At 43.3% G+C, this 26,669-nt stretch overlaps 1 long non-coding RNA gene and 1 pseudogene across 1 annotated transcript; one reads left to right on the forward strand and one right to left on the reverse strand.

Annotated features, from left to right (window-relative positions):
- Nucleotides 1–8,679: 8,679 nt before the first annotated feature.
- On the reverse strand, nucleotides 8,680–13,989 carry LOC144706784 (uncharacterized). Its single transcript, XR_013582320.1, has 2 exons — nucleotides 12,967–13,989; nucleotides 8,680–9,063 (listed from the first exon to the last, which is right to left on the reverse strand). It is a non-coding gene; the product is annotated as an uncharacterized LOC144706784 (long non-coding RNA).
- Nucleotides 13,990–26,303: 12,314 nt separating this feature from the next.
- On the forward strand, nucleotides 26,304–26,397 carry LOC144707295 (small nucleolar RNA R71; annotated as a pseudogene).
- Nucleotides 26,398–26,669: the final 272 nt, after the last annotated feature.

Raw genomic sequence — 26,669 nt, forward strand, 5'->3', positions numbered from 1 at the left:
TATGAAAGCACAAATCAATATCAATAAAGAAAGAAACAAACTTGATGCAGGACGGACATTGTTGACGTCGTGCGGCGGGAGCGTGCAGTCCGTTCGTCCCTCTCGGGGACGTTCATCTTGGGCGGCACGCCCGCCTTGTTGGTGGGTGTCCCTGAAAGATCTTGTCCTGGGTCCTCAATTCGTTGGAGGGCCGAAGTAGACTCTATCTCCATGTGGTATGTGCTCCCTGGGTAGTCTTCAAGGCGTTGACGGGCCCGATTACCGGTGGAAGCGGATGTTCCGCTGGCCGGATGGCGAGGACGGCGGCGAACTAGCAGCTGCATAGGACAGCCATAGGTGACGTCGTGTGGCCAGCGGCGGAGGCCAGAGATGACGGCGACAGGAGATGGCGGCGGCCAAAGATGGTGGCAGCGGCGGTAGCTGGAGGTAGCGATGGCGGCGGCCGGAGATTGCCAAGATAGCGGGCCGCGGTAATGGCCCTCCTTCGTGGTTATAGGCCTCGGGCTTGGACCAGGTCGGGCCACCGAGATTTGCGGTGGCCCACCAAAACTAGGCCCGCGATGGGTGTACGGCTGTCGTGGCATCCTCGAGATGCGTGCATGGCGATTGGGCTTCCCGGAGAGTGGTTTGAGGCGCGAAGGCTGGCGGCTGGACTTCGCGGGGATTCGGACGGCGGCGACGGCGCTTTGAGGCGCGGGATGCGGCACCACGGGATGCGGGAGCCGGTTCATCGAGTGGGCCCCTTGGACCGGAATAGAGGCACCGACCCATAATGCTCCAGCCGAATGGGCGGAGTCGGCACGGCTGAGGACTGACCAGTGTGGGGCGCGGTGCGGCGGGCGACCGTGCGAGGGCGCCTTGCGACTCGGTGTAGTGGCAGCGTGCGCGGTTCCGGCGGTTGCGGGTGGCTGCGGCGGCTGCGGGCCGCTGCGGCCGCTGTGGGCTACCGCGGCTGATCCGGCGGCTGCGAGCGGCCGCTCCGGCGGCTGCAGGCTGTTGCGGCGCTCTGGCGGCTGCGGGCGCTCCAGCGGTTGCGGGCTGCTGCGGCGCTCCGGCGGCTGCAGGCGGTTGCGGCGGCTGCGGCCACTACGGCTGCTGCGGCCGACCCGGCGGCTGCGGCGGTTCGCGGCGCCGCGGGCTGCTGCGCGCGGCGGCGCTTCGGCGGCTGCGGCGGTACTCACGCAGCGGCAGCCGGTGTCAGCGGCTGCGGCCCTGAGCGGCGGCGGCGGCGGCGGCGCTGCGGCGCTGCGGCTGCGGCGCTGCGGCGGCTGCGGCTGCGCGGCTGCGGCCACGTCGGGCTGCGGCGCTGCGGCGGCGGCGGCGCTGGCGGCTGCGGCCGCTACTCGCGGCGGCCCCTACCGGGCGGCGGCTGCCGCTGCGCGGCTGCGGCTGCTGCGGGCGGAGTGCGGCTGCTGCGGGCGCTGCGGCTGCTGCTGGCGGCGGCGGCGGCGCTCGGCGGCTGCGGCGCTACTCGCGGCGGCCCCTACTGGCGGCGGCTCCGCGATCCGGCGGCGCTCCACCGACCTGGGACCGGCGGCGGCGCCTAGGGTTCCGTTGGTCTATCTTGGACAGGGCGGGGCGGGACGGGTGGCGAGTCGGTCCGTCCGTCGCCCTTCACTCTTCTACTCTCTAAACGGAACGGGAACTGTTTCCAAAAATCCAACTAGACTTGTTCTTACTCTTACCTTAGGGGTCCTATATATAGACCCCTTGGGTTACAAAGGAAAAAACCCTAAGCGAAAACAGGAAATTTTAATCTAGACTTAGAAAAACAAAAAAAAAAAAAAATAACTAGATAACTTGAGGGCGACGCCATCAAAACTCAAATTAAATACCAGGATAAAAGTTGTTCCAAAGTAGGGAACATCAGCCGTCATCTGTCACATCACACGTTACAGTGAGGACAACGTGACGGATGATGTGATGGTGACGGTGATGAAATTAGGGGCCCGTGACAATGACGGTGATGGTGATGGATGGCGAATGGGGTGTGATAGTGACAGGAGGTCTCGGACAAGTGACATGACCGGACGGCCATCACGAATGACAGCCATGACGGATTTTTAAAAATGAGCCAAAAAACCTTAAAATTGTTAGATTTAAGCTTTTTGACAGCTGAGCTTTCGCCATGTGGCGTTGCTAACTCGATTATTAGCATTTTGCAGAAAAGTCCTTGCATTATTTTGCCTGCCCAAAAGGATGCTGTCCAAAGATAATTGGAGATATGCCCATCCAATTCTCTCTCCTCCGCATGGTTTTTTCCCGTCACACGTGACGGTGACACCGTGCGGTGATGGGGATGTGACAGGGATGCTGCAAACCATAATAGTGACGCAAACGTGACATATTTTTTTGAAATCCTCGGACATGTGACAGGACGGTGACATGATAAAACTTTCATCATGTCATCGTCCATCACGGATCATCATTTGTCCCGTCCCATTTGGGTGTCATGTCCCAGATGTGCCGTTCCCTAATCCAAAGAGAGCTCCCCCTTGAGTACAGACTATGGTCGATCACCCAATAATGATAAAGACAGAGAAAATTAAGAATTTATACCTATGATAGGGGGGTGAGACAATTCCACTTTTACCTATTGGGGTTCTTTAATTTAGTTTTAGGGTTCTTCTCATCAATCAATCCATAAAGTTAAATAGAGGATACAATGAAGAACTAGCCTCAAAATTTGAGCTCAATCCATTGGTTGAATCATAAATTATCAAGGTTTGAATCTGGAGCAATCTAACATATTTGATGCTCTTGGCCTTCCATCGCTGCAGGAAATTTGCGAAAATGTATGAAAGTAAAATAGTCAAAATTATATGTTATTAGCTAGCACTAGTGGTGGCTGCTTAGGTTCATTTTATGATCATATTTTGAATCATTTTATGGTCAATCGAAGAGAGAAACCTGGATATAATATCACCGTTGACAATATCTGGAATTAATTGGGCAATGTAATATTGAGTTGAAGATGGATCTGAAAACCATTAATATAGATAAATAAGAAATGACATATTTTACGAATGAAATATGTAATTTATTGGTTGCTCGATTGAGCATCTTTAAGTTGTTCAAATGTTGTAAATAGACTTATCCACATGATCATTGGAGTGATATATCTCTTGATGTTTCTACAAAATATACCACTAGTATCTCAATTTATGACCATCTAGTTTGCAACGGAAACACTACACAATGAGGAGAAAAGGAAGCAAGAGGAGGACAGGGCTCAAACTGACTCACATGGGTATTAAATGAGGGTGCCTCATTTATTTACATATATCTGGGAAAGTTTCATTAGAAGTCCTCCTCTTTGGGAACAATAAATAAAAGTCCGTAAACCTGAGTATATTTACCAATGTCAAAAACCTAGTGTGGGTGATCCTTGAAGCCAATGTGTAGCAGTCTAACCTTATATCACATATATGCTTAGAGTATTTTGGACTTATTTCTGCTTGGGAGGTGGAATAGTTTGGACAAATTAGACAATAGTGACAACCTCAAGTCATGTTTACAGTCACAAGCATAAGGGCCACTTGCAAAACTGTTACATAAATCAACCTGATTCATGATAGGTATAATACTATTTTATGTATCACATGGCCATTATAATGAATATATTACAAAAATAAATGCCAATGGATGTGTAGAATATGTGATTAGCTTGAAGGAAAGTTTTATTTTTTACTATTAACTAGTTTGACATGTATCCAACAAGGTGACACCAATATAATATATGGACGGTATTGAAAATAGTCAAAGTTATACGGGCTCGTATGACAATTTTCCACAAGAGTATAAAAATAAGGGGCCCATTGTATTTTCCTATACCAGTGTCTCACTTGAACTAGTCAAAACTGATGGTGGGAAAATAAACTATATCTTTAAAGATGTTTGAAGTAGGTCAAGAAGAGATCCATCGTCGATAAGCCAGATTTTTAGTTATATAAGTCGTTTAAGGCTCTGATTTGCACAACTATAGTTATAAACTTTTCCTTGCTTATAATACTGTAAGGGTCAAATCCTCAAGGAGCAGATAGTAAGAGAGTAAAATGTAATTAAAGTATATTTTGAAATAGTTTTCCTTGGTGATTTTATATATTTTAGATTTTCAACAATTTTGCAAAGAGGAAATCGACTAAGTGATAAAAAACTAGTCAAAACTATTTTTTAAAAATAAAATAAGTATTTATACTGTTTATTATGAATTATAATTTTTTTAATGATTTTTAAGATTCTTTTGAGGGCAAGAAAAACTTTAAGGATAAATAGAACTTTTAGGTCTCATTTCCCCGGATATCACACAAACCTTGTTGTCACATCCCCCAAGGACCAAGTGGTGCTCTTTCTCGAAGAATTATGAACAACCTTGAACTCTCTCTCCCAAACTCGTGTAGAAAAAAAATTGATCAAAGAAATCTGATGTACTAGGCCTCCAAGAAAAAAGTTTGGAGAATAAATCGAGAATAAATAGAAGTGGACTAACTCTTCCAGCCGTTGGATGTAATTCCAAAGGATTGGAGGGCTAGATTTCTTGATTTCTAGCCTAGACCCACGTGCCCTCCTAAGATTTGAAAAGAGACCATTGAAATTCAAATTGTGGCTTAGTTTCAAAATGAGAAGCCTGAAATAGTTCTTGTAAAATGCAAGTTTAGAAGTGTTGTTTTGATTTAAGCTAATACAATAATTTTATAGAATTTCCTTTTTCAAAATGTAGAAAGTTTAGGTTGAGAAAGGGGTCAAACTATAGGGAGGGACTTTGAAATAATTTTTATCCTAATTCAAATTTATTAATTAAAGAACAAATTATTTTTTCATTTAATGGGCCTTAATTTGTGTTTTTTTTTTAATAAATCAAAATTAAAGAAAAGCTTAATAGTGATCTTAATATTTTTTGTTCGGAAATGGGATTTAAGAGACAAAGCACCCCAATGCTTAGATTATGACATAATGATTCAAAACAAATGCTTGCAATTCAAAAAACAGGAAATGTTCTCCCCTCACTAAACCATGCAATGTCCCAATGCATATATACGAAGATAAACATAATTCATCGGTTCGAACTTGCAAACCAGGCATGAGCGTTGATTTTTGGAAAGGTCACTAATGTTGATCCAACATCTCGTCGTCAATTATGTAATAATTGTGCTTCTTTTTGTTCATCCCTGGAAATTAAAAACGGACCACAGAAAAAACAAAATGTAAAAGCTAGATGAATAAATTAGCTCCCATTATTTACAAAGGTAAACTGTATTCAAAGAAAACTACAATTTCAGAAAAAAGTGGCAAGCTAGACGAATGTGATTATTTAAGGTCATACAAATGGCTCTATAATGAACTTAGGAATCCATAATTCCTTACGGTGTATTTTTTTAAAGGGTTCTAAAATGGATTTGGGAATCCATACTCTTCGCTCATGATTTTGGGTGGAAATAACCTTTGTCCTCGTCAACATAGATCGCGCAGGACACCATCTCTTATGCTCAGACATCCTTTGACCCCCTAAATACTCGCTCCTATGATTCTCATGCCTCCTCATCATGTCAATATTTTTTATATTCCTTCCACTTATAGATCTATTTTCCTTTGGTAGATAGTCTAACAGTATTGCGACAAGCTCTTTAGTCAATGATTCATTCTCCATTTCTAACTTTCCCATTCTTTCATGCATCTCACTCTTTTGATCACTTATTTTTCTTTATGCTGGAATGCTGCATTGGAATATGTGCAATGGAATATGTGCGTCGCCAGTTGTGTGAGATGCGGGCTGTCATGAAATGCACCAAATCACATGTATGTTTTCTGTTATAATATTTTTTATGAAATGGTTAAAGCAATGGAAAATGAGGGCGAATGATAATAAATAAGTGAATAGAACACCAACCTTATTGTTGTTCCAACTAGAGGACAATCTGTGCTTATTCTTTTAGATCTGTTATCATTTAATAATTAGGCTATACTCCATGCTCTGAAAAAACATGATTATTATTTTACTTGTCTGAGCACTATTCGTGCAGAAATCTCAAGATGGAATACAAAAAAGGGGAATATGATTCAAAATATAAGAGCCCTAATAAAATCTACCCTTGGATATAAATTGAAGGAGCTTCACTGTTGTTATGTCTTGTATTTAGCAATAACACCTATTTTCATCCTTCCTCCAACTAGAAAAAGGCTTCTAGATGTAAAATATGGAGTGATTTCAAAAAATATTGTTTCGTTGAGGTGGGTCTTTTCTCCTCTTCAAATATTGCACCTCGTATGTTGGTGCATGCCATGGAGTTTTCTCTCTCCATTATCTTAGTTAGATTTAAAAAACAAAATTTAATGTCAGGATGTTCTACATTAGAACCAAATAATAAAACATTTCTCCACTTGATCTTAAGGATTCAAGATTTGGAAGAAGGGGGCTTGACTCTAATAGCTTTATAATTCCTTGGAAAACAACTTAAATTGAGATATTTAATAACAAAATGTGAAGCATCCATTCTTCAAGGAGATTTGGAGGAAGAAGTCTATATCGCAAACAGTCGAATGTAAAAACATGGACCTAATACATCTCAAAAAGTCTGCGTGTTAGTTATACATGCCCATACACTGGATTCAACCATCTAGTTATAATTTAACTGTAACTGCTCATAATCCTGTAAACCAAAGAGAGATTAAACAGGTCGAGGTCAACTGACATTTTGACTATGAAACATTGAGGGCAGTACCCATCACTACCAACTGATGAATATATACTCTAAGGGGCCACCAAGTCCAGCTTTCTTGAGATGGTTTCCTCACTTGACAAGGACAACCTCCACATTTGACACCTACATTACAATCTCTAAGTTTTGTCTTTACTCCTATGTACTCAGGTGTTGGCTGAATAGTGAAATGGCTCATTTCATTTTCCTTTTTCATCTTTTTTTGTGCACTTTACCATATCAGATATATTTATGATGCAATCATAATGGGTCCCATCCTATGTCACTAGTATGTATACCATTCTTTAGTGCAAGGCACTTTGAGGTATTTTCTTCAAAACCTTACTGGTCTTGACAACAACTGGAGGGACACTATTGATGCAATGGCTCATAATCTTCTATCCCAGATCGTATTAAAAAAATAGTTGGAGCACCCTTCATCTTGCCCCAATTTGTGTTTCAACATGATAACTTGTATTTAAGGGAGGATTAGTGCTATGCGGAATACAGGTCCTTATTCGAGTAATCTAAGGAAAGTACCACAATTAAACCACCAGAGGTGATACAGATTTTTTGCACACTTATAAGAGGATTGTACAATATCTCATCCAGCCACTTATTAGAGCAGAGATCAAGGCCTACATCGTCAAGGTTGATCTCTAGCAGAAGCTTTTGCACCACTCAAAAAGCTACATCATTCAATGTGTTTTACTTGGATACCCCAAAAAAGATGTGATACAGTTCCCCATTGACACTTATAAATTTTTTGGCCACCTTCCATTTGGAAATAAACCAAATTCTCAAGTTGATTCAGCCAAGTATGATACACCATGAAACATGAAGGGGGACAATGTCTATCTACAGTGAAAATTTTATTGCATGAAGTCATGAAAAGGGGTAAATGAAAATTTTTCTTCATTTGTTGGTCCCTCTATGATATTGAATAAATTTGAAAGGATTGCATACCACATGGAATTGCCCCATAACTATACATGTGATAAGCCAAAAAAGGGGTGAATTATGCTATTTATAATCCCCTATCGTTGTTGCCTTTAGCTTATACAATAAATATATCAAACCCTAACTGATGTAACACATAATTGGTTGGGATCTTTCAGCACATGTTACAACACAAGGGGTTGAGGATTCGACAAGATATAGGATTTGAAAGAAATGCAATTTCAAAATCCAATGAAAATGTACCACTTCTGAATAATTATGGCAATCAATTAAATTGATGGAGTTTGATTGATCGCAATCAGACTCCTCAATGTCCCTTTGGACCATTTGGACGTTTACGAGATGAGGGGTAATATGATTACCTGAAGGTGTCCAATCCGCTGCGTCAAGGACTAGTCATACCATGAAGAAATTCACTATCTCTCGCAAGCGGTGGCTAAATCCTAACACAATGCACTTGGACTCTCGGAGGCAAAGGAACACAAAATCAACAGCACTAAAAGAGATAACCATATCTCCGAATGAAGGGGAACCAATCGAGCCTGATGGGTGAGGTCCGACGTCCATGAAGGGATGATCCATGAAGAGATGAGCGCAGGGCAACGTCCACAGGTGGCAGGGTACGGCGCACGGGTGCACAGGCACAAGGCGGCACATGGGCATGGTGGGCGCCCGAAATGCAGGGACGTGCTGTGCGTGGGGCGTGAATGCGTGCAGCCGCAAGGTTGCATGGTGGTGGTGGTGGCGGCAGCGGCTCAGCGTAGTGGTGCTCGATACTTCAAGAACAGTTCCATAAGGGGGTTTCTTGGCTATATCTTGGGCGAGACCAAATCAATCACCTCTGTTCTTGATGTAGGTTGCAAGAGACCCGATAAGGCGGGCGACATAGGCTGCGGTACCTCCACGGAATCTCAATGTAGCAAGGCGGGAGCCAATTGAAGAAAATACTTTCAAATTCAATCAACTTCATATCTGGCTTCTGGGGCATGTCGTTCTTTCTATAGGGTCGGGGCATGCCCAACTGGGCCAAAACGGGAAGGAACTTTCTCGTGACGAGCAGCCTTCCCTTAATGACAAAATAAAAGAACAATACATAGGCCTGTTTACAATTCAAAAGAAGATTACAATTGCACAAATATGAAAAGAAAGATAAATCATCAAATGACTCGTCGTTAAGCCGAGTACTTGAACAACGGGTCACGTGCATCGGCTTGTGCTGCTCGGTGAGGCTGCTAGCGTCCTTTGGTGTCGGTGACAATATGGTTCTCCATCGTCTTCCAGGGAACGGAGAAACTCGACTCCGACGAGTTGATGCCAACAACGTCTTTTTTAGTGGTTGCACTAGCTTCGGCCGAATGCGTTGAAGATCCGCTTTTGTAATCAAAGTGTCTTCAGAAGGAGGTTGACCCTGCCAACGGACGAGAAATTTACAGTCCGACCACTCCTATGCAGTGTTGATTACTTCCTGTAGTATTGTATCCATGTGTTCCGACCTCATGGGTTTTGGAAGAGGATTGGGTAGCAAGTCGATCTCTCTCTCACTACTACTTAGGCTCGAGGGGTTTTGAGGTTCACATGTTGGTGGCATGGGATGGTAGCGCACTAAGTCGCTTACATTAAAGGATGGACAAATTCCCCATTCAGGAGGGATGCTCACCACGTAAGCATTTTCATTGATCAGACGGGCATTCGAGAAAGGCCCGCCGCTAGAGGATGTAATTTTGTAGCGACTCCTGGAGAATTCCTCTCAGGCTGTAATCTAATCATGACTTGTTCTCCCTCTTTAAACTTAATGGACCGTCGTCCTTTATCAGCGGCTGCTTTATACTTGCCATTTTGAGATGCAATGAGAGAATGTAAGCTATGATGCATGTTTCTAATATGCTCCTCAAACTCTAAACCTTCCTCGGAAATTCTAACCTGATGGTTGCAATGGCATGGCATGAGGTCTAAAGGTGTATAGGGTAGTTGATCATAAACAATTTGAAAAGGGGTCTTACCAATGGTACAATTTACTGAGGAATTGTAGGCAAATTCTGTGCGTGGTAGCACTTCATCCCATGAGTTGATATTTTCACCGACGATTGATCGTAGCAAGTTGCAAAGATTATGGTTGACAACTTCAGTTCGACCATCCATTTGTGGATGGTAGGCTAAAGAAAACATTAGTTGGGTTCCCATGAGAACCCAAAGTGTTTTCCAAAAGTAGCTCGTGAATCGCACATCACGATCCGAGGTGATGGTCTTTGTCACTCTATGAAGTTTGACAATATTGTCAAAGAAGAGACGCAATGTGGAGAATCTATCGACGACGACCATAATTGAGTCATGTCATCGTAAAGTCTTAGGGAGTCCCAAGATGAAATCTACACTAAGATCATCCCAGGGTCTGCTAGGTATTGGGAGGGGTGTGTATAATCCAGAGTTTTGCTTGGTCATTTTGGCTCGAGAGCACGTTAAGCAACGTGAAACTATTTTACTAACGTCCATTTTCAGGAACAGCCAGTAGAACTGATATTCTACGGTGTGGATTGTCTTGTTGATTCCAAAATGACCACTATGTCCTACAACATGAGTTTCCCATATTAGAAAATCGTGCAGGGATATACGCGGTATACATAACCTCTTCTCGTAGAAGAGGTATCTGTCTGAGATATAGTAATCATTAAATTTGGAATTGGTTTGTTCCTTTAGAGCTCGTACTATCAGTCCGAAGTGGGGACATTCTTCGTAATTAGCTTTGACTTGCTCAAAACCTAAGATTTCAGTCTGCATCATGTTGAGAACTAGTGGTCGTCTACTTAGAGCATCGACCAAAGCATTATCCTTGCGTTGTTTGTGTTGGATAACGAATGTATAGTCTTGTAAATATGCGATCCATCTGGTGCGATTGTTGCTCACCTTCTTTCGATCTTGTATGTGCCTAAGGGCACTATGGTCCGAATATAAGATGAACTATTTTGGGAGTATGATGGGGAACCATCCAGAGGAACGCGCGCCAGACCGCAAGCAATCTCACCGTGCAGCTCGAGTTGATGCTAAGGACCCGCAAATCAAGTACACCGCGTGAGTTATTTTTGCCGTTCATCATGAACCTATGCTGTTTCCATCTTTCCTTTGTTTTGGCCGCACTGCCCACATGCATCAGGGAACTCCGTGTTGTTCTTTCTCTTCCTTTCCGTTTCTTTTAACTATGTTATTTTCAGAACAGATGCCTGCACTGGGGTGGCGCCGTTTACTTAAACGCGGACTAGGGCACTCTCTTCCCCACCCTATAAGAGGGGAGAGATGCCAATTTTTTTTTGGCAGGAAAGTTTTGAAGAAGAGAACTGCGTTCTTTAGAGGTTCCCTCCCTCTTCCACCTCTATCTTCTATCGTCGCCTCCTCCCCCTCCCTCTCTCCCAGCCTCCACCGGCGGTCCTGCGCATCAGCTATACCTGCCACTCCCAGCGTTCCGCAAGCCCTCTTCTCCTCTCTCTCTCTCTTGACACTGACCCCTCCCTCTCCCCTTCTTTTCCACATCGCCGGCGGCCTTCGTTTCCTGTCCCCCCTTTCCCTCTCCCTCCCCCGTATTCCCTCTTGGTCCTACCCATCCTGCACCCCTCTCCCGACGACCCCTTTCTTGCCATCCCTCCTTTGCCCCTCACGACCATTCCAAAATCCCCATCATTTCCCCTCCGTCCCCCTCTTCCCCCTTCGCCGCATTCTCCTCGCTATTCCCTTACTCCCAGCCGTCCTCTTCCCCACGAACCCTCCCTAGTCTTCTCCTCATAACTCTCTCTCGATCCCTCCTTTGGTATTCATCCGACGACTTCGTCCCTGAGTTTGCCCGCCGAATTTCCCCGATCTTTCCTCTCCTTCTACACTCTCAGATCATCCTCCGCACCCACGGCGCTATCAACGCTGTCACCTTCAAACGAGCACGGGTTTTCTCTCGTGGTTTTATCAGCGCCCCAACATTCTCTATTGGCATAGTTGGCGCCGCGGCACACGGATCTGCCGACGCTGCCCCAGCAACCGCCCCTGGAATCGCCTTCTCCCTGCGCCAACTATCGACGGAATTTCTCCCGTGGTTCCTTTGGGCAGATTCTCTGCCGTCGGGCTCTCGTGGTCTTCCAGATCTTCTCGTGCGGTTCCCCTGGACGTTGGCTCCTATGAGCTTGGTCGCGTGGCGAACTGCTAGAGGTCCCTCCGCCCTCCGCCTGGGGGTCCTGTAGGCACGCTCAGACCGGTGATCACGCTTGACCATTCCGACCGGCGTGCCACCCCTCTTCTACAGCCGAGGATCGATTCTCGCCAGTGAGGATTTATCCCCATCGCGACCACTGGAACCTTGTTCCCCCGAGGTCACTCCGGAATCCTCCTTTCCTAACTTGGATGTTACTTATCTCTTTTCTCGCATCTGTTGAACGTGAATTTCTCCCCTCGTCCCTACGTTCTTCTTTGGTTCCTCTCACCCTTTAGACGGGTTCGGTAGTTGATAGGGACCACTTGAGTCGGGATTAGTCGCCTAGAGGCTTAGTCACCCCTAAGTGACATCTTGGTGAAGACTTCAACCCTAACCAGAGCACCTGCCCATAGGTCTCGCGTCAAACGTGGGCATTCGGGCCACTTGTCCCTTACTAGCCTGTCCTGACGAACCAGGAGAGCCAATTCCTACGTCGCAACGGCCGTGTGTTTGTGGGCGTGTTGCGTCAGAGTAGATAGTGCCTCCAATGTCGTAACGATTGCACTAAAGTGTAGAATTCTCTGTCATAATTGTCATACCTTTTGCAGGTATCATTTAATTTCTCGCTAGCATACTCGATTGGATGTCCCTCTTAAGTAAGGACTCCTTGATGCTGAACGTCGTCAGGGACGTCGTGCGGTCGTCACTGAATATCATAGTTCAGGGCTGATAAATATGATGGTATTTGACTACGATCGTGGCGTCCTCTGACCAAAAATCCTAAAAGGAAATGAACTACGATGCAATGCAAGATGCAACAGGTTATGGTACGTGCAAGTGCCGACTAACAAAAAATACCGACTCCCGGGGAAGACGGAGTCGCCTAGTGGTGGCGGGGTTAGTCTTCTCGTACCTCGTCCGAGGGGACAATGATGTCTACGACGCCAAATGGAGCACTCCGGTGAGTTCACTCTCACCTGACGGGCAAGCCGACTCATACCAACGGGGAAGGGCGCTCTTGTTTTATCATAATGATTTTCGCTCAACCTGTCCCTCTCACCTATGTCTAACCCGAGCGTGGTGGAGGCTATTCAAAAATGCATTATAGGAAATAAGAGATGGACGGGCAGAGAGATGACGTACCTCATCAATGCCCGTGAGCCAATTTCCTCCTGATCTGTGCGCCCGGCCCGAGAGCGAGCAGAGTAGATGGCGAGAGGCACCGAAGAAGGGGCCGGCAAGGTGCGACAACTGAGGGGCTCGAGCAGGTAAGGGGCAGGAAGGAGGGTAGCAGCAGATGGGCCACGTTTGTCGCCTATGCAATTTATCGTGGTCGTTGAGCGGGTCTCGCTTGACGATCCGATCGACCAGGAGTAGGACCAAATGCGCTCATGGTCAGGGGGAGTCCTCGAGTAGGGGCCCCCATATCTTGGGCAAAGACCAATCTCAACAGCTCGGACGACCTCCCGATGGTCACGAACAGACACCAGGGCAATCGGCCTCCCGACAGTCCCCCTTAAGAGGAACGGTACGGGACGGTCAATGGTCAGGCCTCCCGACGGCAAACACCAACTCGGACGGTGGTTTTGCGGTCAGCAAAATCCCGATCAGGGTGTAGCACACCAGATGGGCCCTGTTTGGCTGACCTCTCAACCAGGTGGGTTTAGGCTCAAAGGAAGTCTCGACTGGTCGGTCTCAGCGGTCGGGGTAAACGAGTTAACTCCCAGACAGGGAAGTTGCGGCTGGGTTCCTTCACGGCTGGTTGACTCCATAATCAGGAGACCCGCGTTCTGTTAGCGTACTAAAAGCACGTCGTGATCCACGTGCCTGAAATTCACGGTCGAGGGGCTTTGACGGGCATCGATTATGAGTCTGTCCATGTGGGGAGCGGCAGGGCATTGTCGTCGACTCCTGCCGTGGGCTGAAGCTGCCCATTCAATGACAAGGTGGCTCTAGGCAGCAGTCAGCGGGAATGATGGCTGGGGTCACCACGGTGTGCGGGAGAGGCATAGCAACCGCACAGGGAGGAGGAGGCTGAACAGAAAATATCTTGTACTTCCTCTCCCACGTTGGGCGTCCTCTCTTGCCAAGTATCGCTCCTTAGCCTCCTCCCTCTTCTTCTTCTTGGAGGCGAGACCTGCTTCCTTCTCAAACAGCATATACTTCTCGTCCAGAATGTTAGGGCACCAATCCTTTCCTATTTATAGGGAAGGACATGAATAGGCCCCTAACAACTCAAAAGAGAGGAAATCGGGGGTTTTAAGGCCCATTAGGGGGAAGAAAAAGGGGGGGAGGGGAAATCTTTATAGAATGGATTTCCCCTCACTACAACACAAAATAAAAGGGGGAAGAAATAAAAGAAAAAGGAGAGACGAGTGATAATACCGATAGTGGAAAACGCGAGAAACGCAAATAGTAATTCAGATGAAAAGGACAAAAGAAAATGATGATAGCATGCCCGTTACCCGGGATATTTGAATCTGGGCGAGTGCGCCGTCACCTTGGCTTGCCGGGTGGGCTGAACGCGAAACGGCGGTGAAGTCGATGACGATGTGGATGTCTCCGAAGACGTTCCTAGGGGCTCGGGCTGCGTCGTGCCATCACTCCTCCAATGCCTACACCAGATGCGTCACAAGCGACTTCAAATACCTTTCTGAAATCAGTTAATTTAAGAACCGGGGCATGCGTCATAAGTTTCTTAACAAGTTTGAAAGCTTTATTGGCTGTAGGGGTCCATTCAAACTTGTCCTTTCTTATCAAGTCTGTAATCAAGGCTGTAACCCCACTGAATCCTTGCACGAACCTTCAGTAGAAGGTGGCTAATCCCATAAAACTACGGACGTCATGTACATCCTTTAATTTTGGCCATGAGCCGATGGCATCCACTTCGGCCGGATTTGCGACTACTCCATTTGGTGACAAAATGAACCCAAGGAACAAAACTTCAGTGGTAAACAAACTGCACTTTTTGGGGTTAGCCGAAAGCTTCACATCATAATGCTAAGCATACATCTCGGAGATGTTGAAAGTGATCTTCTCGATTCAAGCTATAGTTCAGAATGTCATCAAAGTAAACGATGACAAACTTCCCAATAAACGGGCTTAATACTTTATTCAAAAATCTCTGATAAGTGCTAGGGGCGTTAGATAACCTGAAAGGCATTACGTTCCATTCAATTAGACCTCCTTAATTTGGAAAGCGGTCTTCCATTCATCTCCTGGGTGGATTCTAACTTGGTGATATCTGTTTTAAGATCAATCTTGGAGAATATGGTTGCTCCAGCCATCTCGTCGAATAAGTCATGCACACGGGGAATTGGAAAATGGTACTTGACCGTGATCTTAATGATAGCTCTGTAGTCGCAACACATGCGCCAAGTTCCATCCTTTTTGGGCACATGTAAGGCCGGTACAACGCAAGGGCTGAGGCTCTCCTAGATTACTCCCTTTGATACGAACTCTTTGACTTGCTGGTGTAACTCATCAAACATAGTGGATCCATCCGATGATGAGGCAGGTTTTGGAGGGATGCACCCAGTCCTAGGTCAATGGCATGTTGAATATCACTCAAAGGCGGGAGTTCATTTGGTAGCTCATTTAGAAAAACTTCTGATGGAGGACCATCTCGAGGACGATGCCACGATGATGAAGAACCATCTCGAGGATGACGCGACGGGATGTCGTCAGCCACGCCGAGCAGCTCGCGCCGACGCTCGCCACCCGGGGTTTAAGTACCCCGCGTAAGAACTTTTATCTTTTTACTTATGCTCATTTTCATGTGTGTTTGTATCTCAGGATTCGCGGCCTGGGCCAATGTTGTTGGGCCCCGTCCTCGTCATTTTTACTTTTTATGTTTGTATTTTGAATTTGTAAGGGAGGCCGAACCACGTCTCGCGACGGTTCGTCCTCTCCCACGTTCACTTGGCACCCATCCTCACTATATAAGGGGATGGCATGCCCAAGGAACACCTTGGAGTCATTAGTGAAAAGTTTATTCACAATTCGTCTCCCCCCCTATCGTAGAGAGTAATGTAGGGGGTTTGGCTAGCCCCACCCCATGTCGAGATCACTCCGTGGGTAGAGCTCACGTCTCTCCCGTCGAGATCACTCCGAGGGAGACGTGTTAAAGTGAGCCGTCGAGATCACTCCGGTGCGAGGAAAGAGTTTCAAGAAGTCGCCGCCATCAAGAATCGAAAGAGGCCTTCGTCGAGATTACTCCGGGGGTCTTGGGAGATTTAAGAAGCGTCGCCGACACGCCATCAATCGGGGAAATCTGCTCCGTCGAGGGGGCACACCCCAGATCCGTCAAGAACTCCTCTTCCTTGGAGGGTTCTTGGTTGTTACAGTTCAAGAAAGCCATTTCTTGGTACCTTTTTCCACCCTTCCACCATTTCTTGATCGCCCACCCCCCTTTCCCCATCGTTTCTTGATTCCCAACCGCCTCGTCTTGCCTTTCTTGATTGCCCACCCTCCTTTCCCCATCGTTTCTTGATTCCCAACCGCCTCGTCTTGCCTTTCTTGATCGCCCCCCCCTTTCCCCATCGTTTCTTGATTCCCAACCGCCTCGTCTTGCCTTTCTTGACCGCCCACCCTCCTTTCCCCATCGTTTCTTGATTCCCAACCGCCTCGTCTTGCCTTTCTTGATCGCTCACCCCCTTTCCCATCGTTTCTTGATTCCCAACCGCCTCGTCTTGCCTTTCTTGATCGCCTACCCTCCTTTCTCCCATCGTTTCTTGATTCCCAATCGCCTCGTCTTGCCTTTCTTGATCGCCCACCCTCCTTTCCCCATCGTTTCTTGATCCCCAACCGCATCCTCTTGTCTTTCTTGATCGCCCACTTTCTTTCCCTTGATTTCTTGATTTCTTGATTTCTTGATTTCTTGAATTCTTGATTTCATGATTTCTTGATTTCTTGATCTCACCATATCTCCTTGATTCCCCTTCGTTCTCCCTTCGCCTCATCTTTCTTGATTTCTTGATTCCCACCTCTACGCCATAACCGATTACTTGGTTTTCTGCCCCACCCCACGACTATTCCCACGAGACTTGGTTCGCTGTCTTGCCCGCCACACGACCACGCCGCGGCGCCAGCCAAGCGCGCCTTGTGCGCCCGCTGCTCCGACGTTTGTTGCACGCCACCCGTGGACTCAGCTCTCTGCTGGTAGTTACGACCGCACCGTCCGCACCCGGTTTTGTCCTCGCCAACGACGCTCGTCCGCACGACCCGACACTAAGCATCCGCTCGACGACTTGGATGCCTTGGACTAAGCGATACAAAGGTCAGTCTCGTCTCCCCTCTATAAACTCCAGTATTATTATCTTCGACAGTCTCGTCTTCCCCTATCGCGTCCGCTACCGTGATATTCTCGAACATCATCGGATAGGACTAGCCACCTTGTCGAGCATAGGGATTCTTGTGGTAGACGGACTGTCATCCGACTTGGACGCCGAACGCTCCAGGGCTGTTAGATGCCCCTCACCTAGTAGACGTCTAGTAGGTCCAGCGGGTCATTGGGAGTTTGATCTTGGGATCACTCGTCTCTCATTGATCGGTACGGCCGACGTCATTATCCGTCAAGTCCTTATCTGCTCATTCGTATTTTCTCATCATTCGGCTTACATCCCATACATTCGCATCATAACCCTGTGACGTGAAACGCGCCGATCGATCCCGGCCGTCGTTTGACATCAACAATCCATGAAATTTTTTTTGTTTTTGCATTCACAAACCATGGATATTTGATGATCTTAGGAGATGATTGTCCAATATTATGCATGATAATTCGATTCTTTTCAAAAGGGTAGAAATGCAAGAGTGGCCAGCTAGGGAATCCTAGGTGAAGTAAGCCTAGCTAGGTGCACTACGATCCATACCACGACAGTCATATCTATTACCATTATACTTCTCTCACCTCACCATCCACCTCGGGTTGAGTTAGCAGTTACATGCACGAAAATTTTTAGCTTTAGTGGAGAGTAGGGTTAGTGTTAGCTCATTGGCAGTATTATTATGACGTGAGTGAAGCTCCCTGAACCAAGAAGGATACAAAACTTCGTCGGGGGAATAAGCTGCCAGTCTACTAAGGACGGCACATGGGTAGTGGATAAGCGCCACCAAACTATCAAGTGAAAGCTGCACTGCGCATAAACAAGCAAAAGCTTGCATCATAGTACTAAAGTTGATTGTCATAAAAAATGACCAACAAGCAGCAAACGCCAAATAAAATAAAGGTGGAAAAGCTGTCTCCCATGTGTTTGAGCCGATGCTACTATAGCCATAGTATTGAGTTAGCATTAATACCACTCTCTACGCCTCGTTCAGTAGTGCGCTTGGGGTGTTAACTCGATCTTATTCCATATACTATGTACTTACTATATGTACTCCATAGATCATGTGCACTTAGTTGAGGTTTAAGGCTGAGATAGATCCTAAATTTCTTCTACGCTGGTCAATTTTAATTGCTGAAAATACTCCTTGAGAAGAGCATGAATCAAAGTTATCGGAAGTCAAAATTCACCTTGAGATCATCTTTTATTCTCACCTACATGTCATTACTAAGGGACTAGTAATGATCTAAGTTGGGGGGTGTTTGATGACTCTAAAATATGTGATCAAATAATCAAGTTCTTAAGTTTAAATTTATTACAATTATCTTGTGAATTCATGCTAAGTTCATGCATATGTATTGTTTTATAAAATCACTAACCCCACTTGATTCTTTGAATCAAGTGGAATATATTTAACATTTTATGGCTAGTGAACATTCAGAAACAGGTTAAGAAGATCAAGGAAGAGAGGAGGATCAAGAGAAATGGGCAAAAATTCGAAGTGGCAAAAATTACGAAAATGCCCCTCGGCATGACTTAAGAGAAAACCTATAAATACTCTATTGGGAGAGGAGTTTAGGTGTTCAGAATTTTCTCTAAGGAAACTAGGGCTTGGAGAAGAGGATTTCTGCACCCTCCAGGAGCTGATGAGCTTTTGGAGTTGGAGAGGAAGAACAGACTGAAGATACCTTGGATTAAAGAACCACGCCTCGCCGCAAGGACGTGACACCCGACGTGGGGAAATCTCAAGATTCAGCCCTATAATCCCTCTCTTCTCAGACAATTTTGGTTGGGTTGGAAGAGTCACAAGATCTTCCAATGTTTTCCAACTGAGGATTGTTTCGTTTTAGATTTGATTTCAGTTTAAACTTTGTTCCTTTTTTGCTCAAATCGCTTTCCCCAAATCTTCCAAAAGAACAGAACTCCTTCGTTTTTTTTGCACAAGCAGCGTGCAGCAGCAGCAGCCGCACGCAGCGGAGCCGCCATGTGCAGCAAAGCCACCGCGCTCAGCCGTGCACAACCGCACGCAGCACGCAGCCGCGTGCACCCGCGTGCAACTGTACGCAGCACACAGCCGCGTTCAGCCGCGCACAGCCGCACGCAGCCGTGTGCAGCCGCGCGCAGCACGCAGTAGCGCACAGCTGCGCACAGCCGCACGCAGCATGCAGCCGCGCGCAGCACGCAGTTGCGTGCATAGGCAGCCGCCGCGTGCTGCATAGTCAGCGCGCAGGAGGCCGCCAAGCACGCAACACCTTTCGCGCAGGTTATCCCTATACGCAAGGTGTTCGATCCTCTGCCCCAAAGGGCAAAGGATCTGTCTACAGAGAAATTCTCTGTAGACGGCTTGATTAAGTTGCACTTTAACGTAATTAAGATAAGATAAGAGAGATTTTCTTTGCTGAATTAAAAATTAAAGAACGGTTCTGAGAGTTTCCCTGAAGATTATTTAGCAGGATTAAATACTTCTGTAAAGTGGAAAAGTAACATATCTATTGACTGAAAAGGAATTTCCTGCTGTTTTCTTTTGCTCCTTGTGGATCGACCCTCACTCGCCCTAACTTGTGAGGTTTATAAATTCGTTGAATAAGCTTAATCCTCACACATGTTACTGATAAATAACCAGTAAAAAACACAGTAAAATTGAGCTTATCATATTTTCATAATGATAACATGCAATATTAATGTTTTAGGTGAAAATTTCTTATAAATTCCATGATTTGGCATGATAAAATTGCATGTTATCATACCCCCCTACTTAAACATTGCTAGTCCCTTAGCAATGACATTCAATTCACTTTGACTTTCCTTCTTTATCCATGAAAATAAGAATAGATGTGCATGAAGTGTTTCTAATATCAATCACATCTTGAGAAGAAAATAACCATGAAAATTAGGCATTAACCTTCGCAGGAATGCAAGGATCAAATCTTTATCATAAAAAGATAACTAATCGAATAAGGGAAATATCCGAGACTCCTTATGTCCAGATTCACTAAGATGATTCAAGGCCATAATTAGAAGAAAAGAAGATTTGAAAATTAATTCCCCCTCCCTAGATTTTGGACTTTTATTTCCCTTAGGCTATAAAAGATTTTTGGGCAAGGTGCTTGTCTCATTTCTACAAATTGCAGTTTTTTTTTTTTTTTTTTTAAAAAAATTCTTTCAAAATTCTCACTTAGCTAGTTGCGGGGGCACTTATTTGCGGCCGAGCCACTTATTTCACTGTACATGTGCCATTGCAACTAACCCACTCTTTTTTGTTGCAAATGTAGATTTGACAGCGTAGTTCCCTTGAAGATTTTCACCTTTTGGGGTTTATTACGTCCTTTTGTCTAGGGGGGAAGGAACGACTTGGTCAAGCTAGAGTGTTTTTGAAATAGAATTTTTATGAACCTTGAAGTCTTAGTGGTTTACCAAACCTTCAAGAATCTCAAGGATTTCTCAACCATTTCAAAAAGTTATCTCAACAACTTAGAAATGACTCCCACATTGCCTAAAATCATAATTTATTCCTCCTTAACTTGCTCATGATCCGCTTGAAAAGCCTAACTTCTCTACACACATTCTTATGTTCAAGGATAAAAAAAGTTATCATCAAAGTTGGGTTATGGTTGATTACAATCGAAGAAGCATCTACCTCACCACTAGGTAAAAAAAATATGAATTATTCCTCTCTACTAGTCATTCATGGTCATAAATGCAGAGAAAAAAATCGAGTGGTAGGAGTTGCAAACAGTAAGTGGAAGATATTTCTCAATTGCTTATCACTTAAAAGCAAGGAAAACAAATAAAGCAAGCAACATGCCAACACAAGGGAGTAATCCGTTAAAAAAAAAATTTGCTTCATTCTTGCAATTGAGATAAAAAATAATTGAGAAAAGCGAATATATTCCCAAAGTAATTAGAAATAGTGATCTTACCCATTTAATAAGGTTTTCTAACCCCTCTCCCCCCTACTTGGATGATGTAATGTCCTCATGCATGAATAAGAATTTAAATTTAATAAGGTAGGGGTTAGAAATTTCAAACCGACGAAGGTGACATTTTTGACAGTTCCAAGGCGGACTAGATATTTCTTTCTGCTGAGACTGATCTTCCTGTACAAATCAGATAACTGGGGAGATTTTAAGTACAAAATGATCAAACTGATGTAAAAAACAAATTATTCCAAAAACATGCAATGGAAATATTTTTCTATTTTTCTATTATTATTATTTATTATTATTATTATTATTATTATTATTTTTATATTGTGGTGGAATTCTCCAAAAGACTAACAGAAGGTGGCTCAGGAACTTCAAGCTCCACATATGGTTTTAATCTCTGTCCATTCACCTTTGATGTTTCACCTGTTTTTGGATCCACAATTAAAACAACACCATTATCAAAAAGAGTCTCGATAACATAAGGTCCATCCCACCTAGATTTAAGTTTTCCTGGAAAGAGCTTTAACCTAGAATTATAAAGCCATAACTTTTGTCCAACAAAGAGTTGCTTATTGCTAATCATCTTATCATGAAAATTTTTCATCTTCTCTTTGTAGATCCTTGAATTCGTGTATGCTTCATTTCGTAACTCTTGGAGTTCATGAATCTGCAAACAGACGATTCTTCCCTACAATATCTTGAGAAAGATTAAGCTTCTTAATAGCCCAAAAAGCTCTATGTTCTAACTCCACAGGAAGATGACACATTTTCCCATAAACTAACCTATAAGGTGACATCCCTAGAGGTGTCTTATAAGCAGTTCTATAAGCCCATAAAGCATCATCTAGTTTAATAGACCAGTCTTTACCACTAGGGTTAACAATTTTTTTAAGGATATTTTTGATCTCCCTATTTGTATTTTCAACCTGTCCATTTGCTTGAGGGTGATATGGCGTAGTCAATCTATGGTGAACTGCATATTTTTTAAAGAGATTTCTTAAATGGACATTATTGAAATGACTCCCACCATCACTAATTATTGCTTTAGGAAATCCAAACCTGCAAAATATATGACGCTGAATAAAAGTTAATACCACCTTATGATCATTTGACCTTGTAGGAATGGCTTCCACCCATCTTGAGAAGTAGTCAACCCCCACTAAAATGTACTCATACCCGTTGGAGTTTGGGAATGGTCCCATAAAGTCGATTCCCCAAAGATCAAACAATTCAACCTCAATGATAGGCTGAAGTGGCATTCTGTCTTTACTCTTGATATTCACTACAGCTTGGCACTTCAAACAACTTGAGCAAAATTTAAATGCATCTTTGAAAAGATTAGGCCAGAAAAATCCGCTATTTAAAACCTTAAATGCGGTTATCTTATGAGCATAATGTCCCCCACATAAAGATGAATGACAAGCTTCTAAAATATGAATTTGTTCTTCTTCTGGCACACACCTTCTAAAAACATCATCCACACCAAGTTTGAATAATTCAGGTTCATCATAGTAGTAGTATTGTATATCCTTAAAAAACTGTTTCCTATCATAAAAATCCCAATCTTCAGGTAATAAACCAGTCACTAAATAGTTCACTATATGAGCATACCAAGGAAGCTTTTTAGATTCAACTAACAAAATATGCTCATCAGGAAAAGAATCATTAATTGGAATTTCATCGTTTGCACGTAATCTTGATAAATGATCGGCTACTAGGTTCTCACGTCCAGGTTTATCTTTAATTTCTATGTCAAATTCTTGTAAAAGGAGAATCCATCTAATTAATATTGGTTTTGTTTCTTTTTTATTAAGTAAAAATTTTAAAGCAGAATGGTCAGAAAAAACTACTATTTTACTACCTAAGATATAAGATCGAAATTTTTCAAGGGCAAATACTATAGCAAGCAATTGTTTTTCAGTTGTAGTGTAATTTACCTGAGCCTCATTCAGTGTTTTGCTTGCATAGTATATCACTACTGGCTTCTTTTCAATTCTCTGTCCCAGCACAGCTCCCACAGCAAAGTCAGATGCATCGCACATTATTTCAAAAGGGCAGTTCCAATTTGGTGCTTTGAGTATAGGTGCTTGAGCTAGTGCTTCCTTAATCTGCAAAAAAGCATTTTTAGCATTATCATCAAATGTAAATTCAGCATTTTTAGATGTGAGTTGAGTTAGAGGTTTTGCTATTTTTGCAAAATTTGGAATGAATCTCCTATAGAAGCCAGCATGCCCAAGAAAACCCCTAAGTTCTTTGAGTGTTGTGGGCAGGGCTAGGTTCTGAATTTTTTCCACTTTTGCCCTGTCCACTTTGATTCCATTTTTGCTGATGTGATGTCCCAGCACTATCCCTTCCTTTACCATGAAATGGGACTTCTCCCAATTTAGCACCAGGTTGTTCTTGGCACAAATCTGCAAAACTTTTTCAAGATTACTCAAACAATTGTCAAAAGATGTCCCAAAAACAGAAAAATCATCCATAAAAACCTCTAAACCATTGCCAATTAAGTCAGAAAATATGGCTGTCATACATCTTTGAAAAGTTGCTGGTGCATTGCATAACCCAAACGGCATTCTTCTAAATGCAAAAGTTCCTACTGGGCAAGTAAAAGTGGTTTTTTCTTGATCAAGTTCATCAATCTCGATTTGATTATATCCAGAATATCCATCAAGAAAACAGTAATATTCATGTCCAGCTAATCTTTCTAAAATTTGATCAATAAATGGCAATGGGTGATGATCTTTCTTTGTTACAGCATTCAATTTCCTATAGTCTATACATATTCTCCAACTAGAAGCGACTCTTGTTTGTTACAACGGTCAATCCCGTTTTCTTTGGCACCACATGTATTGGGCTGACCCATGGGCTGTCTGATATAGCATAAATAAATCCAGCATCTAACCATTTCATGATTTCTGTCTTAACAACTTCCGCCATAATTGGGTTAAGTTTCCTTATGTTGCCTTATAGACTTAGAATTTTCTTCCAAGAAAATTCTGTGTCTACAAGTATTTGGGTTGATACCCTTAATATCACTTAACCTCCATCCAAGAGCATGATCATAGCTTGATAAAGAAGTGATTAATTTCTTCTCTTGATCAGCTGAAAGGGATGATGATATGATTATAGGTTTACTATTACCTTGCTCTAAAAAGTAATATTTTAGGCATGAAGGTAATAGTTTCAATTCAATTTCAGAATGCAAGCCTAATGGTGAGATACTTGAACTGTTAGAATGCAAAAACTGCAAATCACTATCAACAAGAAATAATTCTTCTATACCTTGATTCAAATCATCAAAATAGTACCCGCCATCCTCAAAATCATCATAAGGTGAACATAAATCATGAAAAGGTGAATTATCATCAATTTTTTCATCCTCCACCAACTCAATAAAACAAATGTCATTCCTAGTATCCCTGGGACCTTTCATGAGTTTTTGAATCGAAATCTCAATAGTTTCATTTCCTACTTTCATAGTAACCACCCCTGTATCAAAATCGGCATTAACTCTTGCGGTGGCTAAAAAGGGTCTTCCCAAAATTATAGGAGCATGTCAAAGTTTTCCTACTATTTTAATATCTACAACAATAAAATCTACTGGGAATTTATATCCAGCAACCTGTACAATCACATCTTCCACTACCCCATATGGTTCTCTAATTGATCCGTCCGCCAATTGTAACTCAATTGAAATCGGTTCTAAATCTCCAAATTTAAATTTATCATACAAAGGTTTCGGCATGATATTGACACTAGCACCAGTATCTAATAATGATTTACTAAACACTAGTCCTCCTATTTCACATTTAATCAAAGGAGCTCCTGGATCTTTCTTCTTAATGGGAATATTTTCAGAAATGACCGCACTTATGGTTTCGGATAGTTGTATCCTTGTCTTTTTTCTAGTAGGAGTGCATAGTTCCTTAACATATTTTGCATATGCAGGAATATGCTGGATGGCTTCTGTTATGGGTATAGTGATGGTGGCATTCTTAAATAGCTCAATCAAATTCTCATTAGTTGGTTTTTGCTTAGAAGATTTCAATGCACTCGGAAAAGGTATTGGTGGAGTATAGGCTTTAGGATTAGGATCTAATGTCTTCTTTTCCTCTCCCTCACCTGTGTTCTGTCCTACTATTTCTTCATCCTCATCCTTTTCTTCATCATCTTCTACCACTAAATTATCATCATCCACTTTTTCTATGATTTTTCCATTCCTAAGTTTAGATATTGCATTCACTTTTTCACTATCATCATTCATTTCAAGGGGATCATGTGTATACTTATAAAGGAATCAGAGAATGTGCTATTAGAAATACCATTATCAATAATAGATGAGATATTCCTAGGATTAATGAGAGGTTGAGTAGGAAGTTGACCTGGATTTTCCATCTTAGGAATTGTTTCTTCTATAGTACCTTGAATTCTCATATTGGCTTGATTCCATCTAGCTTCTTGACTTCTTTCTAGCGACTCCATCCTTCTTATCATGAGTTGCCTTTCTTCTTCATATCTCCTCCTTTCTTCTTCATACCTCCTTTCCCTTGCTTCAGTATCTTCCTGCATTTTTCTCAACATTTCCATTATAGAGGCGTTATTTTGATCAAAACATTGATTTGGTTGAGATTTATAAGGCGGATAACTATTCATGGTATGATCTTGATCTTGATGAGGTATTCTGGGCTTGAACTGTTGCCTTTGCTGGTATGGATTATTGTTTGCATTGCTCCATTGTTGCTGCCCAAATGATGACTTAGGTTGCCATTGAGATGGCCCCGCTTGCTGTCCTCCTACAACATTCAAATCTTCTAATTGTGAAGGGTTAGTATAATTCAAATTAGAACTTGACCCACCCTGCTGAGGCAACCCAACACTATTAACTGATTGAACTTGCTTAAAAGGAGCTAATGCATCACTTAAAATACACTTAAAAATTTCAGCAATATCCACTAATGATTCTTTCACCTCTCTTTCAAGTTTTTCAATCCTTTTTTCATTGTCCATACCTTTTGCTTCGAGAATACCACCTCGTTTCCCAGGTGCATCTCTTGCATTGTATGTGCAACTTTGCCTAAATGCCCAATCCTCCACAAGGTCCTCTAAGATTTTAAAGGATTTATCTGCCCTAGTGTTAATGAAACTTCCTCCACTAGCTATATCTATTAGTTGTTTATCTTGATAGTCTAATCCTCCATAACAAAATTGTGCTAACTCATAATCAGGAATTCCATGGTGAGGACATTTTCTGATTAATGACATAAAACGTTCCCATGCTTCACCTAAGGTGTCATTTCCTTGACAGAAATCTCTTATAGCCTTTTTCAATGCATTAGTTTTACCGTAGGAAAAATATCTATTAAGAAAACAAGATTGTAATTCATTCCATGATTTAAATTCTTTACCAGTCCCCATGAACCACTCATGAGCTCTATCCTTTAATGCAAATTGGAAGAGTTGAAGCTTGATAAAGTCTTGTGGTATTCCTGCAAAATGATAAGCTCCACAAAGATTAGAAAAACGATCCAAAAAATTATAAGGTTCTTCCGTAATAAAACCATGAAAAGTGGGTAGTTGATTTATCATTGCTGGA

This window comes from Wolffia australiana, chromosome 8, assembly GCF_029677425.1.
Source record: "Wolffia australiana isolate 7733 chromosome 8, ASM2967742v1".
NCBI lineage: Eukaryota > Viridiplantae > Streptophyta > Magnoliopsida > Alismatales > Araceae > Wolffia > Wolffia australiana.